This window comes from Dermochelys coriacea, chromosome 7 (assembly GCF_009764565.3).
Source record: "Dermochelys coriacea isolate rDerCor1 chromosome 7, rDerCor1.pri.v4, whole genome shotgun sequence".
NCBI lineage: Eukaryota > Metazoa > Chordata > Testudines > Dermochelyidae > Dermochelys > Dermochelys coriacea.
This window is the reverse complement of record NC_050074.1, coordinates 99,374,769-99,390,684: the sequence shown is the minus strand read 5'-3', so window position 1 is coordinate 99,390,684 and position 15,916 is coordinate 99,374,769. Positions and strand designations below refer to the sequence as shown.

General features: G+C 39.5%; 1 protein-coding gene across 10 annotated transcripts in view; it reads left to right on the top strand.

The window, feature by feature from the left end:
• Positions 1-9,877: 9,877 nt before the first annotated feature.
• JAKMIP3 (Janus kinase and microtubule interacting protein 3) overlaps positions 9,878-15,916 on the top strand; it is a 144,488-nt gene continuing 138,449 nt past the window's right edge. For 4 of the 10 annotated variants that reach the window (XM_043518874.1, XM_043518872.1, XM_043518871.1 and 1 more), the window contains exon 1: positions 9,883-10,383. The gene's annotated coding sequence lies outside the window, so the exon portion shown is untranslated. Of the gene's footprint in view, positions 10,384-15,916 lie in introns of all 10 variants that reach the window. The other 6 variants (XM_043518867.1, XM_043518870.1, XM_043518868.1 and 3 more) reach the window with 5 other exon arrangements.

The window sequence follows — 15,916 nt, the reverse complement described above, 5'->3', positions numbered from 1 at the left end:
AAGGAGTACTTGTGGCACCTTAGAAACTAACAAATTTATATGCTCAAATAAATTTGTTAGTCTCTAAGGTGCCACAAGTACTCCTTTTCTTTTTGTGAATACAGACTAACACGGCTGCTACTCTGTAAATTGATTTAGTTATATTGGTGCAGCCTCCTTAGTTTAATAGTGGTTAATATTGATTTAGCTTAATTTGGTTTGCTACTGCTTTAAGTCAATATCAGTAATTTACACCCTTGAAGTCCCATTACACTGCCAGAACAGTGTACTAGGGTCTCATTGTAAATGACAATCAGACCCTTAGAATTCAAATAATATTAATAAATTAAATAAATAAATAACACATCTTGGCACCAACCAGATGTGTGCCAAACACAAGGAAACCAATTCGCATATAGTTCTGTTTTGGTGATTTTGTTTTAGTCTCTTGTACTCCTGAAAGCCCCATGTTAAAATTTTGCTATCATATTGGATGTACAAAGTCTCATGTATTTACCAGGAATGTACTTGGGGAGGATACCTCCAAGATCCACTTGTACAGTTTTCACAAACACTCAGTTGAGCAATAAGAAAAGGAGTACTTGTGGCACCTTAGAGACTAACAAATTTATTTGAGCATAAGCTTTCGTGAGCTACAGCTCACTTCATCGGATGCATGTGGATGAAGTGAGCTGTAGCTCACGAAAGCTTATGCTCAAATAAATTTGTTAGTCTCTAAGGTGCCACAAGTACTCCTTTTCTTTTCGCGAATACAGACTAACACGGCTGCTACTCTGAAACCTGTCAGTTGAGCAATGTGTATCTGTAGGGAACAGTCCTGAATATACTTGTTTGCCAAGTATATTGTTGGCTGTGATAGTGTTTTTAGTTAAATGGAAAAACAAACAAACATATTCGTCAGTCCTTGACTCTTCCTCTTTGCATAGCACTCTATGCTCTTGGTGTTTAATACAGACAGAGGAGGTAGGGGTTTTTGTGGGAACTCCCATACAATAATATAGCACAACCTTTCCCTCTCCTTTGCCTTTATTAGAGCTGGTCAGAAAATGTCCACGTTCTCCCCATCCCACCCCGATGGAAAATATTGACAAAAATAGGGAAATATTTTTATTGAAAATTTTCCACTGAAATTTTCTTTTTTTTTTTTTTCAAGAACACCAGTATTGCCAACTCTTATGATTGAATCACAAGGAATATAATTTTGGCCTCTGCTGGAGCCACTTTTGTGACAGGGCAAGAAACTTTTGCATTCATGAGAGTTTGTCTTGCCTGGGGAATCCCCCTTGACTGACTGCCTTCCCTACTTCCCCATCTCCTGGGGAACAGCAGTCAATTAGATCTGCTGCAAGAGGCAGGTAGGAGCTTTCCTCCTTTCTCTACCTAAAAACTCCACTGGCACCTGAGGGGAGTGGGGGACAAGGAGCAGTGGATATCATTTTCACAAGAAGGAAGGAGGGAGCAGAAAGACCATGGTTGCACCCTCTTTTCTCCATCCCTGTAATGCCAGACCTGGGAAGGCAGAAAGGTGGTGAAGAACCATGGAGCTGTCCCCTCTGTCTGGGAAGATGGCGAGGGGGTTGAGGACCACTTGAGCTGCCCCTCCTCCTAGGCATGGAAAGGAGAAGAAGAGGACCCCACTGCAGCTGCCCCCAACACCTGGAAAAAGGAATGAAGGACCCCTAGACCTGCAGCAGAAGCAGAGGTACACTATCGGGAGGGAGACAAGGGGCAGATGGGGAGGGTCACAATTGATGTGGGAGTAGGGTGGTGCATAAATAATTGTTGGGCTGGGGTCGGACAGCTATAGGGAAGAGATGGCATAGAATGGGTTTGCAAAGCAGCTGGAAGCTCTGCACCATCAGGCAACATTTTTTTACAAAGCTGTGTCATTTGATTTTAGTTAGGTTTTCCAGTGAGAGCTCCAGTAGCAAGGCCCAAAATAAACTTACTGTATAGATGTGGTAGAGTTAGCAACACAAACAGAGTGGACAAGGGCAGTTCAATAGTCAAAACAGACCAAAAGACATGATATACAGTCTTTGTTTTTTATCTTATTTTGTGGAAGAGCGTCTCAATCAGACATTTTGAACTTTTGGGGTTGGCAATACTGGAAACCTAAATCCCAAAAACTTTCAGCTGAAAACAGTAAGTTTCCAAAAGGAAAATTGAAATGAAATACTTGGTTTTGTGTCTGGTTGACCTGAATTGGACTATTTTGGTTTGTCAAACCCCATTGAAATGTTTTGGTTTGGGTCACTTGGACATTAAAATGATGCCTGCATACACTGCTATTGTGCTTCAAGGGAGTTATAATTTGGACGCTTCATGTCCCCTGTTCTATCTATGGTCTGGGTTCCCTGGCTGGATGACATATCCCATGATGCATCATAGCCTCCCCTTTTACAGACCTGTTGTGGTATAAAATGGGAGTCATGTGGCTATGGTGTATCATGGGAGATATAGCCCTGGTTCACCTAAGGGCTCAGAAACTGGAAGGCTAATAATAAAAATAACCCCAAACAGTCTCATGATTTTTAAGCCAAAATGATTTTGTGGGGCCTGACTTTGAATGTTTGGGGTTGCCAATACTGCAGACTGAAGAGTAGGCAACTGTCATAAATATAAAGAGAAGGCTAACCACCTTTAAATCCCTCCTGGCCAGAGGAAAACACTTTCACCTGTAAAGGGTTAAGAAGCTAAAGATAACCTCAATGGCACCTGACCAAAATGACCAATGAGGAGACAAGATACTTTCAGAGTTGGAGGGGGGAGAAATAAAGGGTTCTCTCTGTCTCTGTGTTGCTTTTGCCAGGACAAGAGCAGGAATGCAGGTCAGAACTCCTGTAAAAAGTCAGTAAGCAATCTAGTTAGATATGCGTTGGATTCTGTTTTGTTTAAATGGCTGATAAAAATAAGTTGTGCTGAATGGAATGTATATTCCTGTTTTTAGAGTAGCAGCCATGTTAGTCTGTGTTCCATTCCTGTTTTTGTGTCTTTTTGTAACTTAAAGTTTTGCCTAGAGGGATTCTCTATGTTTTGAATCTGATTACCCTGTAAGGTATTTACCATCCTGATTTTACAGAGGTGATTCTTTTACTTTTTCTTCAATTAAAATTCTTCTTTTAAGAGCCTGATTGCTTTTTCTTTGTTCTTAAGATCCAAGGGTTTGGGTCTGTGTTCACCTATGCAAGCTGGTGAGGATTTTTATCAAGCCTTCCCCAGGAAAGGGGGTGTAGGGCTTGGGGGGGATTTTAGAGGGTAAGACGTTTCCAAGTGGGCTCTTTCCCTGTTGTTTTTGTTAGACGCTTGGTGGTGGCAGCAATAGGGTCCAGGGACAAAAGGTAAAATAGTTCGTACCTTGGGGAAGTTTTAACTTAAGCTGGTAAAAATAAGCTTTGGGGGGTTTTCATGCAGGTCCCCACATCTGTACCCTAGAGTTCAGAGTGGGGAAGGAACCTTGACAGCAACTGTGAGGCAAAAGAAAGGGAAAACACAAGGGACATGAGAATTTAGGGGTAGATTGGAGATGTGACTGAGTAGCTATCCTGTCTAATTAGGGAGAAGGATACAGAAGATGAGAATGGCAGCTCCCCACACCCCAGGGGATAGTAGAGAGCAAGGAGCATCTCCTTTGATCAGTGAACTGGGAAGCTTGCATTTGTGTGTGTGTATTTAAGGTTGAATTCTGAGATGATCTAACATCAGTTGGAGGGGGCTTCTGGCTAAAAGTGAAACAAAATCAAAAGGTGGATAAAAACAATATGGTTTATTATATTTAAGCCAATCTCATGAGTTTTTAGATTCTGTCTCATGATTCTTGAATGTTTGTGGTTATCAGTTCTGTAACATCAACACTGAGTGTGGGTGTTTGCCTTTGTGTGAGTGTTATTTTTTGATTGCATCAATTTTTGGAAGTCTGGTGATGATAATCTGGTGATTATCATATCATTTATTCCTAAAACACCGTAGGTGTGCATTGCACACGTAGGTATGCATTGCACTCTACAGAAGAGCAAGGCAACATCTACTCTAATTAAGAGTAAATTGATTTAAAGATAAGACAATTTATTTTAAAGGATACAATACCTTAAGAGCTCCAAAGCATTGACAGCCAGAAACCTCTACTCCTTTCCTTACTGGCAAGAAACATATATTTCAAAATGCAGAAGAGAGCATATCTGAAATACAAAGAAAGGAAAACTCCCTTAGGACTATATCCTATTAACTTGTTCTAGCCTCCAAGTGTTGTGATAGTGTTCCTGGAAGGATGTGCAAAAGAGTCTATCTCTGGCAGAAGAAACCTGTAATAATAATAATAATAGACATTAACTGTTCCCTTTTTTTTTTTGTTCTCAATAGAAGACTTTTATCCTTGTTCCTAAAAGTATGTTGAGTTTAATACCCCTCTACTACAAAGTGTCATATCACAGCAATATTCTCTTGGCCAAGGGGTCTAGATTTAACTCACCTTGGCGAGAGAAAAAGCTGCTCCTGGCTTGGCCACAGTAGTTCTGGCACAGTAATATGGGGTGCTCCTTCCTATGGGTTGGTTGTGCTACCTTTACAAGGATCCAAGCCCTTACTGGACAAGAGACCAGGAAAGGTGTTTAAACCCAGGGACAGCAGAATGCTATCCACACAGTCACCAGTGTGGCTTTCTGTTCTTCATCAGGGCTATATAGTAAATTGTGAAATAGTATAGAGAGAAGGGGTTAAAGATCATAACTTTAAAAAAAAACCCCAACAACTATTTTTTGTCCAATATTTGAAAAATTTCGACCAGCTCTAGGGTTTATCAAAAACTTGGAAAAATACTATGGAAGTTTGATCAGCTTCCCTTTTCCCCAACTAATTTTAAAATTTTCATTCAGCTCTAATAGTAAGATTTCTGGTATGTTTGCTAAAGCTTACACAGAATTGAAGTGTAGATTGTGAGCCTGGTCAACAACTAGAAAAGCACGGTTGGAATTCACTAAGTAACATTAATTGCCCAAATAATGTTTTTCAGTGCAGTTAGTCAGCTGACAAGCCTAGAGTAATGCTTTCTGCGTGATGTAAACTTATGATGGCTTCTTGCTTTACACCAGTTTAAACAACTTCCCTCATGTACATCTCTGCATTTATCCCACTTTTTCCTATAGATCTTTCTACAGGTCATCAAGTGAAAAGTTAGTCTCAATATATTCCTCTTCTGACAGATAACATGAAAAACTGTTTGGATTATATCTGAAAAGTTGGCAATATACCTCTAACATCATGGAGGGGCTTGTCTCATGTCACCAAACCGTGCAGTCTCATCTCAGATTTCTGTGTAAGCAATTTCCATTATGTTTTGCTCACTCACTTGTGATGTTCTGAGGTAGTTAAGGGTATCAAGACATATGTCAGAGGTGGAAAAATACCACCTGCATTTATGGTGACTCTAATCAAGTCACTAATTGGTTCTCCAAACCCCCTCCAGGAATCTACCTTATGTTCCGGAGTGCTGGATTGTGCTGAACATGGTTAACATCCTGGAGACCAATATCAAGCTTCTGAGGAGGTTTGAGCATATATTGTTCCTTCAAAAGTCAATCTTTCTTACGCTCATTAAAATGACTCCTAATCTTCTTAAGAAACTAGCCCCCTTTTGTGCAACTACAGACTCAGACAATATGCGAACAGGAAGAACTGCGCTCTTTGGAGAATAGCAGAATGTCCATGGATTGTAAATTGAGCAAAGGGGTTGCTGTCAATCCCTCTAACTTGCACAATATTTAGCCTTTACTAACTACATGACAGATCATATTGGCACTAATGGATCAGATATTACAGCCTGAATTTCACAAAGTCCTCAAACATTTATTTATATAAGCTAAGGTCTTATTTAAAGTGATTTCAGTGCTAGGGAAATATGCCCCCAATGCTAAAGATCACCATACTGCTATACCAGTGTTCCCCAGATCTCTTCTGAAGGGTTCTAGTTTAGGAGTTCTCAATGTGGGAGTCATGACAGGTGACAGAAATCACAACCAACCAATCCCTCATATACTGACAGATTGGAGGAGGGTCCATGTCTAGACCAGTGTAGGAGAGTGTGTGGGGCAGGGCAGTATGGGAAAAGTTGAGCTGTACTGTTGAGGAGGGATTAGCCACATTAAGGTATATTGCATGATGAAGTGTAGGAAGAGCTGGGCAAAGCAGATAGGTTTTTTGTATGTAATTTTTTTTCCCCAAATCTAAGAAACTGTAGAATTTTCTGAAGTTTGCAACACTTTTCCCCCCTCTCAATATTATCTGTAGCAGCTTTAGTGTGTGAGTTTAAGGCACTGTTCCTACAATATGCTTCTTTTGAGCAGACCCTTATATCCCACATGAGACCCATTGATTTCAGTGGGACTCTGAACAGGGAGTCCATTTGCACAGAATTAATTGCTGGATCAGGGCTTATGACAAAACACTGCTTTCTTTGTGGTAGAACAGTGAATGAGCAAGAGGTTAGGTCCTCCAGTTACTTAGATGGTCATCACTTAACTACTGTATGCAATGCACAAAGGGATGGGGGCAATAGTCTCAATGCAAAACAATAAATTTGACACAGATCTGACTTCAAGCATTAAAACATTCCAAAACCAGTAGGAGAACACTTCAATCTCACTGGACTCTCAATAACAGACTTGAAAGTGGCAATTCTTCAACAACAAAACTTCAAAAACAGACTCCAATGAGAAACTGCAGAACTGGAATTAATTTGTAAACTGGACACCATCAAATTAGGCCTGAATAAAGACTGGGTCACTACAAAAACTAATTTCCCCCTGCTGATACTCCCATCTTCTTGTCAACTGTTTGAAATGAGCCACCTTGATGACATTTAACTCATTAGCACTACAAAAGTGATTTTCATACCTTTTTGTCAACTGTTAAGAACACCCACTTCCACCTTAATTGAATTGGTTCTGACCCCCGACTTGGTAAGGCAACTCCTATCTTTTCATATGCTGTGTATTTATACCTCTCTACTGTATTTTCCACTCCGTGCATCTGATGAAGTGGGTTTTAGCCCACAAAAGCTTATGCCCAAATAAATTTGTTAGTCTCTAGGGTGCCACAAGGACTCCTTGTTGTTTTAGCTTACAAAGGGTATCATGGCTTCAGTCAGGCTTTTTCATTAAGTGAAGCCTGAGTGCAGGGTAAGCTGAACAAGTGGAACTTTATAAAACCCTGTGGCCTGCTCTGTCCAGGTGGTTGAGTTGCTTCCAACCTAAGTCCACTCATTCCCTGTTCCTCTGGTGTCCCATTAATAACAGTCCCTCCAGGTAATGTGGGCCCTCTGACTCCAGTTCCACTGATCATAAAACAAGGCTCAAGATCTTAGCTATCTTCTGTATATTTTCTGGATAGCTTTAATTTGGTCTTTCATTTGGTCTCACCTGGCTTTCATCTAATCTTTCATTTAGTCATGACTGTCCTCTTTTTTCATTAAAGTTGGCTTTAATTTGTTTTGCTTTGTGATATAAATCTAATCCTTACTGGATTTAATTCTGGCTACTTTTTTTGCTTCCAATCTAAGAAGAGGCTTGACAAAACTGAGAAAGAGGTAGAGTCATGAGAGAAAAAGAAGTAATACGTTCCTCTAGAAACAGATAGGTTATCTGGCCATTAGTCCTGCAAGTCTCCCCAAAAAACTTGTTGGCGTGGAGGGAGAATGGGTAGTGCACAAAGCCATATGGGCTGGTAGTTCATCATTAGACTTGCATGTAGTTTGGCAGTGAGATTGGCTTATGGAATGCTGTGCTTTTATGTGTAGTTTGGTTGTGCTGTGGCTGCCTTATCCATTTAGGTGTAGTTGAGTTGATACCCTTGCGGTTTTATAGTGTTCCTCTTGGGCAGGCAACAGAAATCTTTAAAGCTTTGGGGGCTGTGATGCTTTGGGATTCAATCAGGCCACTAAAGGGTTTAGTTAACATCTGCCTTGCAATTCTGGCTCACAGCCTTAGAATCATAGAATATCAGGGTTGGAAGGAACCTCAGGAGGTCATCTAGTCCAACCCCCTGGTCAAAGGAGGACCAATCTCCAACTAAATCATCCCAGCCAGGGCATTGTCAAGCCTGACCTTAAAAACCTCTAAGGAAGGAGATTACACCATCTCTCTAGGTAATCCATTCCAGTGCTTCACCACCCTCCTAGTGAAATAGTTTTTTTCCAATATCCAACCTAAACCTCCCCCACAGCAACTTCAGGCCATTACTCCTTGTTCTGTCAGCTTTGACACCAGCAGTAAGCACAAAAGCAAGAAGGTTTCACCTTGGCTTCTGCTGCTCAGTTACTCTTTGCAGGAGGACTTTAGCAACTCTTCCAGCCCCAAGTTTTCCCCAAGAATGTTTTTCTCGACTAAAACGCTCACAAAACCTTATCAGGTTTGTTGCTCCTTTTAAAGAGACAGTACACCACAGCTAGTTAACTTAACTGGGGTTAACACGCTCTAGTTCAATATACAGCACTGAGCTGGTTTATAGTAAGAGTAAAAGAAGTTTATTAAAAATAGAACACAGATTTAAGTGATACCAAGTGGAAGGAATAGAAGTAGAAATGGCTACAAACAAAAGTAAAAATACACTTTTTGGACTCAAATCTAACTTAACAAACTGCAGTCTTTTATTCAGAGTAGTTTTCTCATCATAGTCATTTTTTCCAGCATGGCTTGACAGTCTTTGGCCAGGATCCATCACAGAACCCAAAGCACTTGGATAGTGATCATCTGCCAGAACCAGAGGTGAACAGTTGGCCTCTATATTAATAGTATTTTGCAGTTGTATAGCATTTTTCATCTTCGGAGCAGTTTACAGGCTAACCAATCCTCACAATGTCTCTTTGCAGAATGTAATAGTATACACCTTTTTCAGATAGGGAAATGGAGATCAAGAGGTTATGTGATTTGTCTAAAGTTGCAAATGGTCAGTGTCAGAGCAGGCATTTCCTGGCTCCCTGTATTCAGTCCAGTGAGCCCCGCCTCTGTGTTATATGGAATCTTTTCTTAAGTAAGGGTTTTTACTTGGAATGTTAAATCTAAAAAACCTTGTAACATTTTAAATCAATTTATGACCAGGGATTGAACAATTGTCAGAAAGAAAAAGTGTATCTTAGATCTTGCAAGGTTCTGGTGTGGATCAAAATGTCTTGTGACCAAATCCACCTTTCCTAAGAGAGATTGAAACCTAAAAGGCACCTGAAGTACAATTCATGCCACTCATTGGCCCACTTGTCTTTGTTTGTTACCATAGAAATAATGGGGGGAATGCTAGTATTGTGAATGTGATTGCTGAATATGCTCAGATGGCAAGAGGCAGTAAATAAGGGGTTAATGACAGTTTTTTACTGTCTGCAGTGCTTTCATTCTCAAATAATACATTACAGAAGCTCAGGAAAGTAGCTGCCTTTTTGCCATTTTCACATAATTGCAGAATGAAGAAATACTCAATAATGACATTCTTATCAAAGATAAGTTGCTAATACTGGCCCTGCACTGGAGTGTATGAGGATTTCTGTTTAACATGATGCACTTGAAATGTCCCCTTTGCTATGATCAAGTGCAAAAGCTACCAGTTATAGTTAAATGTGACTATCCTTTAAATCTTATGTATCCTGTTCAAAAACATAACCCTTGCAAGAGGAAGCGTTAAATCCAGATTCACACTGTACAGAATGCAAACTATAGGCTTAATAAAAACAACAACAAAACAGACAAGCCTTTATGATTGCCTCCTATTTTCTAGGAACTTTTGGTTGTGCTAATTGTGGGGTGCTGTAATATCCCCATTTGTGTGTTTGACTTAGATTTCTAAAAAGGAGGGTTTTCAGTTTTATAAGTGAGCTCCTGTGATGACGTTCCTGCACTCAGCTGCTAGCTGCAGTGACACTGCAATGGCTGAGGGGCGGCTGTTGGATGTTTGCAATGAGCTCATTCTCCCAGGAGGGAGCAGGGCTTACAGTGTATCAGCCGGCAACTGCAGCCTTCCTGTGAAATTCATCTTTAGTTTCTCCTCAGTTAAGCTGGTCTGATTCTTCACTTTGGGGGTGTGAACATGGTGAGCAGATTTTACTGTATGGTTGATTCCTTTCCCCCACCCTTCTTCTAAATGCTTCCATGGACTGATTGATGAATCATTCCTCATCTGGTCCCACTATTCAGAGGATAGAAATGGAAAATGTAATCTCATGCAGCAGGGATGGATTTTTTTAAAAAAGTCTTTTGCAATGTGAATCGTGAAAAAATCCTTTAAAATCTGTCTGCTAGGAACAGCCCGCAGTTTTTAGAATGAAGTGCACTGCATACAAGGAATGGTACTATCCTCAGGTAAAGCAGACAAGCAGTGTGTATCATGATGGAGCGTGCCTGTAAGGTTAGTTTCTATACATGTTTGTCAATATATATGTACATGTATGTAATACATATACGGCTTCATATGTACAGTTACATAAGAATGATTTATTTATATATTTTGTTTAATCCATTTTCAAACATCCTGTTTTGCATGCTCTTTTTGACATAAATTTTTCTAAATATCTAACATCTTTGGTATGATTAAGAAATGCAGCTAAGATTCCTGGCAGCTTTCATTTAGGAAACATGTAGGCCTTCCTAATACCATTATATTTTATTAGATAAGTAGTTGCACCTTCTTGCTGTAGCTATTAATTCATAGAGTCTTCATAGAGTCTGAATCAAATGTGGTTGAACTGAAATGCCAGAAACTATGTTTGTAAATACACATCCCTTCTGCATTTGTGCATGTAGATGTTGCATTATTTTTAGAGCCTTGCAAGTTATGGATTATTGTAGCAGGGTACTTCTTATGTTCACTAAATTAATGATTTTGACATTTCCTATTTTCTAAACTCTGACAGGTGCACATACTGCATGTAATGAGAACCATTTCCTATTCTGTGATGTTTAACCTGTTAGATTAAAAGGGAAGCTGCTTATATCCAAGTGTTTCCTCCTTTTTGGCTATAAATGTTGTTTATTCCCATTAAGCTTCTTTTCCTTTCAATAAACGTGTCTACCTCTGCCTGGACATTGTTTAAAATTCAGACAGAGTCTATACAGCAAAAACATTAGATCTGAATCAGAATGGTTTTTGTCTGTTGTTTCTCACATCAGGATACTTTCAGAGAATCCATGTATTGTACAACAGAATCTACATTTATGGTATTATTCCTGTGTACCAGTCATTCACTTGAAAGATATAGCTGCTTTTTGCTACCAGCAGTTTGGACTCAGTTCTCTGGTTTACATATAATGGGTAATGTGTTGTCATAAATGCTGTGATTTGTTTTTCAGAGTGGGACTGTGAGTGTATTACAGGTGTTTGGAGTACACAGTATAGGAGAATTTGAGATGGGAGCTGTTTTAGTACTTTATTCTCAAAGTTTAAGTTCTGCTTATTTCATATTAGCTCTATTAGCCTTCTGAATTGGAAATGGATGACTGTTCTCTGGAGTAAAATATCAATTGCAAGATGATACAAGAATTAATTCTGAACAGGTCTTGAATTAAAAAATAGGTTAACAATTCTACCAAAATAGGGACAGGCACATTCTTGAAACAGGAGAAACCTACATTTCCAATTAAGACTCTGATTCAGGAAAGCATCCCTATTCAGAACAGCTCTTTAGCATGAGCTTAATTTTAAGCCCATGCTTAAGTCCCACTAACTGTTCTGAATAGGAAACAGACTTAAACATGTTTCCTAAATCAAGATCTCTCTCTGTTTCTTATTAAATATTTAGAAAGTGATAGTTGCTAACATCTCCTGCACTGTAAAACTTTCTAAAAAGTTTCTACATGTATTATCCATTTATGTGAGCAAGAGCACAATTTGGCTTTGCTCTTGTCAAAACATAATTTTTAAACATTGCCTTGTACTTCAATGGGTTCAGATTCAAAACTAATTGACAAATTAGTACTTACAGATGAATGCTTGTCTCAATAACAGAATGCTTTTGAATAATGATTCCTTCATTTTAACACCTTTCTTCAAAACATCTGTGTTTATCCTTTTGAAGGAAGGTGACAAACATCTCAAAACTTTGTAGGTGTGAATCTTATTTTACTATATAAGTAATTAACCACCTTGGTTCAAGATTTCCTTTCATGGAAGGTGAAAAGAAAAAATGCTCAGAAAATCTTGCATAAGCGAATTGACTTGAATCTGGGATCTAAACACATCTTGATTCAATAAAGTAGCCAAAATCAGTCTGTCAAATAGTCATAACATAGTTGGATTTTAACAGGACTGGATAACTTCATGACCAATAGTAACATTTGTAGTCATGCATCTTGTGATAAGAGTAAGCCAGATATAAGCGAATCGCTGTAAAGGACACTAACCCCATCTCCATCTCTGTAGAACTGGCTAGGAACATAATATGTGGTGAGGGTTGAAAGGAAAGGGGAGTTCATCTTCTTCTGAAGCAACAAGTATTGGCCATCACTGGAGGCAGGATACTGGACCTGATAAATCAATGGTCTATTCTGGAATGGCAAATCTTATTTTCCTATGTTGTCTCCTATGGTAAAGTCCTATTGAAGTAGATAGAGACCAACCAAACATAAAAAGAAATCAGATAAGGTTCTATAGAAATTACTCTTTAATAGGGAATGGCATCCTTCCTTTTGAACCATCCTATCCAATTCTAGAGTAGGGTCATAATTTTCTATTATGTTGTATAGGTGGTCACAAAAATCTATGACACATTATCTTGCACTCTTAATTTGTCCAAGACCATTTCATAAGGGGTTCCTTATTAACTGATGACACTGAAGAAAGGCAACAGGTTCAGTAGAGTCCAGCAATTCAGTTATTCCAGCATTTCAGAGTAGCAGCCGTGTTAGTCTGTATTCGCAAAAAGAAAAGGAGTACTTGTGGCACCTTAGAGACTCACAAATTTATTAGAGCATAAGCTTTCGTGAGCTACAGCTCACTTCATCGGATGCATTTGGTGGAAAAAACAGAGGAGAGATTTATATACACACACGCAGAGAACATGAAACAATGGGTTTATCATACACACTGTAAGGAGAGTGATCACTTAAGATAAGCCATCACCAGCAGCAGGGGGGGGAAGGAGGAAAACCTTAGTATCCAAATGCAACTCTCACTTTTGTACTCTATACAAAAAGTATTAATAACTGAAGTGAAAGGGTTAATTAAAACATGAGAAAAATAGTTTGGGGGCAAATCATATTTCTTAAAATAAGTGCTTATGCTTTTTGGGGGAAGGTATGTTGGCGTACTTTAAAACAACACAAATGGATGTTCTTTTATACTGTAATTTCCACATTGTTCCACTAACCCCAAGATCAAGGTACTTTGACGAAGGGAATACGCAAAAAAGGGGAATTATCTTTCATAGGAACTGGCTCAAGATAATAGGTTAGCTTAAATTGGGAAATGTATGGATATTATCACTTAACTTGTTTTTTTCTGGATTCCCATTTTCTCCTTTTCTAGGTCCCACCCCAAATCCTCATATTGTAATGCCAACTATAAAGGCTGAATTGCTTTATTGATGAGACTGCTGGTTACTTGACAGCCTGTAAACTTGGGGCTACTTAGAGATGCTCCAGAACAGTTGCCTCTCTGATTCTCCTAGACTTTCCCAGGCTAAGATGCGAGTGTCCTGAGATTTAATTCAAATCTGGGTCATCCCGCGTAAAGCTAGTAATCAAGTTACATCTGTTGTTTCATGAGAATTATTTTATCATAAATCATGGCTTGAATGTGTTTCATGTATTGCTGAGGTTGCTATGGAAGTACCGTAATCTAATATTAATTGAACAGAAGACTATTAGCTATGCAAACCTGATATACTATTCGGTGATATTTAGATCTGTCATCTGTCCATGGTAGCCCTGACTTCTATTTCAACCCTTTGTGAAAATCTGGATAAATGTAATTAGCTGATGGAACCGGTACTTTGGATGCACAAAAACTTCTCTTGTTTTTGCTGATGCTGCTCTCTTTTGCCTTGCCCGTCCCTTGGTTGCATAATGGATGTGTCCCTTGGCACATGCCAGAAATAAAGAGCAGCACTGATGAACTCAAAAATGGTATTACTGTACATTACTAGGATGTAAATCTGAATGAGATTCCACATTAATGGTGCTTAATTTTCTTTTAATAATTAAGTTTGAATGGTCTGATTCTACCTACTCCCATTTGAGCCAAAGGCAAAACTTCTATTAACTTCAAAGGGAGCATGATTGAACCCTAAAGGTGAGATTATTTTTTTCCAGAAAATGCCTAAGGCATTTATGAGCACAAGACTCACTGACTTTAAATGGGACTTGGTTCCTAAATCCCTCTGTCACTTAGAAATCTCCCTCTAATTTAACATTAAACTTATTTTATCTCTATGGTCTTATTAGTTCCTGATGAATAATACTAAAGCGTCTGAAAATATATTACTTTTTTCCTTTCACTTGGATAGTGCCTTAAAAAGAAACTTTTACATTTAGGAAAATAATGTTTCATATTTATTATTATTACCTATATTAGTGTTTGTAATCTAAGTGTTTGGAAGGGTAATCAAGATGGTAAAAGATGCAAAGATAAAGATATTCCCTCTCCCAAAGCGTGTACAATCCAAGCCCTGATACTGCAACGTGTGCAACACAGACAGATCCCTGTGCCCATGCAGAGCCCTGTTGATTCCATCCACATAGAGTTAGGGCTAGGGAAGTGTTTTTTCTTAGGTCGATGAAATTTCATTTAATTTTTGCTGAGATATAAGCTATTAAAATTTGCTATTTTCTTTCTCTTGCTTGTGTTCCTTAGGAAAAATTTGCTTATGCCATTTCCAAAGCACCACCACCAGCAGACACAGTACTGAGAACTCCAGTGAGCTGCCAGACCATTTGTAGTAGAAGAGGGCAGGGGGAGGACAGCTGCACTCACCTGGGCCCCAGTATAATTGCACAAGGGAGCAGAATCTAGGTTGCATGAGGAACTGTAAATCTGGTATTTCCCAACTTTCAAGTACTTGATTTTGCAACCTAAATGATATTTTTAATGTCCTTTTTTGGTATGTATCACATACTCTACAGATGTAGCTAGCATTACAACTGTACAAAGGCCCACATCTGTAAGAGGACTTAGGGCTTGTCTACACTACTACACGGGGTTGGTCTAAGATATGCAACTTCAGCTATGTGAATAGTGTAGCTGAAGTCAAGGTACTTAGATCTATTTATCGCTGTGTCTTCACTGCAGTAAGTTGACAGCTGACGCTCTCCCGTCGACTCCGCTTGCGCTACTCATTCGATGGGAGAGTGCTCAGCGGTCGATTTATCGTGTCTGATAAAGCGGCCAATCCAGTGGGTAGTGTAAACATTTAGGGGCCACTGAGTGCTTGTCTACACTACCCACTGGATTGGTGGGCAGCAATCGATCCTGCCGGGGTCGATTTATCACGTCTACTATAGATGCGGGGAGTCTGCTGTTTTGTGGGGTTAGGTGTGCTCTGCTGCCTTTCTTGCAAGAAATGGCTTAGGCACCTGATGTCAGGAGAGGAGTCTGGATGTGAATCCCAAGGGGAGATAGAGCCTTCCCTTCAGCCCAGATTAACTAGGGGAAATATTATCTGCTCACGCAATGGGTGTACTTATGCTTTGCATCAGGATGAAAATCCCTCTTTTTTTCCTTTTTTGACTACTATAGCATTTAGAGGCTCTAACTGTGTTTAGCACCTCATTGTGCAAGGCACTGCACAAACAGTGAGAGAGAGTCCCTGCCCTGAAGATCTGCCATCTAAATAGATAACAGCTAGGGTAGAAGGGAAAGCGGATGCATGGAGAGAAGAAGTGACTTGCCCAACTGAGAATAGGATCTAGCTCTCCTGGCTCCCTGTCCACACTCCATCCCCAGACCA